Source organism: Daphnia pulicaria, chromosome 7 (assembly GCF_021234035.1).
Source record: "Daphnia pulicaria isolate SC F1-1A chromosome 7, SC_F0-13Bv2, whole genome shotgun sequence".
NCBI classification, from domain to species: Eukaryota; Metazoa; Arthropoda; class Branchiopoda; order Diplostraca; family Daphniidae; genus Daphnia; species Daphnia pulicaria.
This window is the reverse complement of record NC_060919.1, coordinates 13,164,884-13,169,110: the sequence shown is the minus strand read 5'-3', so window position 1 is coordinate 13,169,110 and position 4,227 is coordinate 13,164,884.

The window sequence follows — 4,227 nt, the reverse complement described above, 5'->3', positions numbered from 1 at the left end:
GTCAGCATAAATCTTTACTGGGGCTCCCCCGGTGTCCATAAAGAATGCACGGAACGCGTTGATGAGACGCCGGGCGGTTGTGTTTTTGTCTGCGAACATGGTGACGGCCGGTCAACCACTGAACTGGTCGACGATGACCAGGAAGTGCCGGCCTTCAACCTCGCCGAGATCCGCGTGAAGAAATTCAAACGGCCGAGTCGCTGGTTCGTGGTGTTGCAGAGGTTCCGCCGGTAAAGAAGGAAGTTGGCTGACGCATTCTTTGCATGTGGCTGCGGCGTGGGCAATATCGACGTCCATGTGGGGCCAGTAGAGCGATAGCCTGGCTCGTTGGCGCATCTTTGAGGCGCCCTGGTGCATGCCGACAAGTGTCTGGATCGTTTCTTTCACCATGGATCGTGGAAGGACGATGCGTGCGCCATAAACGAGCATGTCATCGGCGTCGTCTATGGCGAGTTGGTGGCGAGCGTCTCAGTATGGGCGAAGGCCAAGAGACAGATTGCTCTTTTCGTTTGGAAAACCTTCCCGTATGGTGGTGCGCAGCGCCACTAATACTGGATCTGCTGTGGCTGCTAGTTTAACTTTTTCAAGCGTAATGTCGATGTTTGTGGCGGGGGATTCGGCAATGACCCCGACCATGGCGATCCTGGCCGTGAATTTTTGGGGTTCCTCCCCAAGCTCGTCCGCGGGTGTGCCTGGAGAAATTGGTGAACGCGAGAGGGCGTCGGCCTCGATATTGCGGTTTCTCGTTACCCACCGAGCGGTAAAATTGTATCGCGCCATCTGAAGACGTAGACGAAGGAGCCGCGGGTTGTCGAGCTGGTCTAAAGCGTAGTCGTTAAGGACCGGCACTAGGGGGCGGTGATCTGTAACCAAGTCAAAGTTGGGGAGTCCTTCTATGAATTGGCGGCTTTGTTTCATGCCCCAAGATGCGGCCAGGTATTCCAGTTCTATCATAGCATATCTCGTTTCAGGCGAACGGAGATATCTGGAACCAGCTTGCACGACGTGCCACGTACCAGACTCGTTTTGTTGCTTTAAGATAAATCCGAGGCCGTTTAACAGAGATGCGTCGACTGCTAAAGATGTTGGACGGCCCGAGTCGTAAAAGGCGAGGTCTGGAACGATGGCTAGTGTACTGCGGGCGGCGCAGAATGCTTGTTCATGATCGGCGGACCACTCCCAGGTGATATTTTTCTTTAAAAGTGGAGATAAAGGGGCCAAAGCTGCGGCGATCTTGTCGCTGAAATTCCCCACTTGTTGGCAGAGGCCGTAAAACGAACAAATTATTTCTGTATTTTTTCATTAAGAAGAAAAAAACAGCACAACACAAATGTTTTAATATTTCTCTCCGTCCCATCTCTCTCTTTCTATTTCCGGACTAGGCGGGTCTGTGACGTTGGACGGCCGGGGGAATTCCCGGATGGCTCGTGTAAGTTCCGGGTTGGGCCGGAATCCTTCCGCTGAGATTTCGTAGCCAGCGAAAATAGCTGTTGTGTTGGCGCAGACCGTTTTTTTCTTGTTGAATGCTACATTGTTGTCGTTGGCCGTTTTAAAAAGGATGAGTAGCAGGTCGACGTGTTCTTCATAGGTGCACGAGTATATCACCAGGTCTTCCATGCAGCGGGCGGTGTTGGGGATATGTCTGAAAATGTCGGAAAATCGGCGACCGTAATCATCGCCGGCGTGGCATATTCCCATGGGAAGGCGTGTGTACTGGTAGAGGCCCTCCGGCGTGGAGAACGTGGTGAGCGCCATGGATTCTTCGTCGAACGCGCATTGATGATAGTCCTTTAGTGCATCCACCACCGTAAAAAAATTCATTCCTTGGGGGATGGAACGCACCGATTGGAAGGGCGTCGGGTTGTCGAATTTCGAGCCAATGAGAAATTTGTTGATCGGGCGATAGTCGGGGCAGAAGAGAATGCCGCCCTGTTCTTAGGGACGACGACTACCCTGTGTATCCAGAGCGTAACTTCTTCCCGCCGTACTTTCCGCATTATTCCTTGTTTGAGTTTGCCCGCCAGTTCGTCGCGAAAAGGTACTCGGAGTGGTTTCGCTATCGGGCGGGAGCCACGAATTTTCACGGGGACTGCTCCTTCTTTCAACACAAAATGGCAAAGAGGTCCAGCCATCACCCGACAGACTCCATCAAACACGCGTGGGACTTCTGCCATGAGTGACGCCAGTTCCGCTTCTTTCTGCGCCTCCGACGGCTGGAACGTGGGTCTAGAAGTTATGTGGTTGATGCGGGCGTGCGGGTATTTGATGTGGAGCATGCCTAGTTTTCTCTGAGTCTCTGAGCAGAGTACCGGCTGTTGTAGGTCTTCCAGCACTTATAGGCTGGTGGCGACTGGGCGGGACACCCCGTCGTCTGCTAGCCCATCAACTGTTGAGGCGAATGATCCGACGCAAGTGATAGCATTTCCCGTGGCGGTGTGAGCTGCAACCCCTGGGCGAAGTGGAATATCTGGGAATGAAATGCGGTCGAGGGAGTGTGGGATGGCATCTAGTTGAGAGCCGGTGTCTGGTAGCCCTCGGGTGGTCACTGTTGGTCCATTTGGATGGGCCACGATGCTAATGGCCACTGACTCCTCCTCGGTGATCGCTGCCACTCGTTGAATGTGAATGCTGCCCACATTCTTGGGTTCGCTCTCACACACCGACGCAAAGTGATTGTCTTTCCCGCAATTGTCGCAGATTTTCCCGAACGCCGGGCACTGAGTTGTGCCGTGTCGTTGGGGCCCGCCACAATATCGGCATGGCGCTGACGTACGGCCGCGAGACTTGTTGTCCAATGCAAAACGTGTCTGTTTGTCGTCGCGCGTTGGTGACTTGCTGGATTTGTAAGCGGAGCAGCGGATAGCATTGATAGCGTGGTCGCTTTGTTGAAGTGACGCGGCCTGCAGGCGAGATGTTTCGGCCGATCGGAGTATGGTGAGCGCCTGATCGAGGGTAAGTGCGTCACCTAGTTCTAATAGCTTGATGCGGACTGCGTTGTCTGCTACGCCGGAAATCAGTTGGCCCAAGATGAGAGTTGGTTCGCAGTGGGCACAGCAGTCTGATCCAAAGTCGCATTTGCGGCTGATGTCGCGAAGGTTGCATAACCAGTTATCTGCTGATTGGTTGCGCAGCTGGAAGCATAACGCAAACTGGTGTCGCCATACGTGCCGATTTCGACCGGCGTTGCAGCGGGTGCGGAGAAGGTTGATGATTTCAAGATAGTCTGCCAGTTGGGCTGCCGTAAGCCCCGCTGATAGGACGGCCTGCAACGTAGCGGTTGACAGGCACGATTTCAGTTGGTTCGTTTGGTAGGCGGGACGTGCGGCAGCGTCGAGTACTTCATCTATTGTTGACAGGGCCAAAAAGATGTTCCATCTTTCTTCCCATACCGGAAAAGAATCGCATTCAGCTTCCAGGTTGAACGGCGGTGGTGAGCCGTAAGGCTTAAACGCCCTTGGTGGATTGACTGGTGGTGCTTGATGGGCTGCTGCGGCTGCTGCTGCGGCTGCTGCCGCGGCTGCTGCTGCTATTGCATCGGCCTTAGTCGATAATCTCGTTGCCTTAGATTGTTAAAGTGCCACAATGATAAGTCACTTGGCTGTGATGCTGGATTGGCGTGAAGGCTCACGGAATCAAATGAAAAGCAAAAGCAATGCTGTGGTGTGTACCTTGTGGCGCCCCTGGCGGAGGCGTGGGGTAACTTCCGCGGAAAGCTGCGAATGGCGGGAACAGCGTCACCGTTGTCGCGCGTGAGGCCCGGTTTGACGATGGCGGTAAACGGGAGAGAAAGCTTGGATTCCGACACGCTGTGAAGGGAATAAAACGTTGCTCGTCAACTCGATTGTACAATAAGGTAACTGTTGGGAGGGGGGCAATATCAACCGGTGGGAGCTGGACTTTCGTGTTGCGCACCTAGTGGCCGAAATGTGCGGCGCCACGTGAGGTGAACGTTTGCCGGCGAAAACACGAAAGAAACAACTAGGATATTGAGACAACACGGTTAGGAACAACTCAAAGTCGAGGGAAATAGGTAAGCACCAACTGCGCCATGTTTAGACCAGCGTAATGGGGGTAAACAGTGTATTACCTTAAGTCGAGTCGGGAGGAGACGAGAGCACAACGAGATGAATAGGCTAGCTAGCCAAGACTGACTCCCTTGCTCCTCTCAGCGTCGTCTGCTAGACTCGTCGTCTGCGGAGTCAATACAGCTTTGGCTATAGTGGTCGT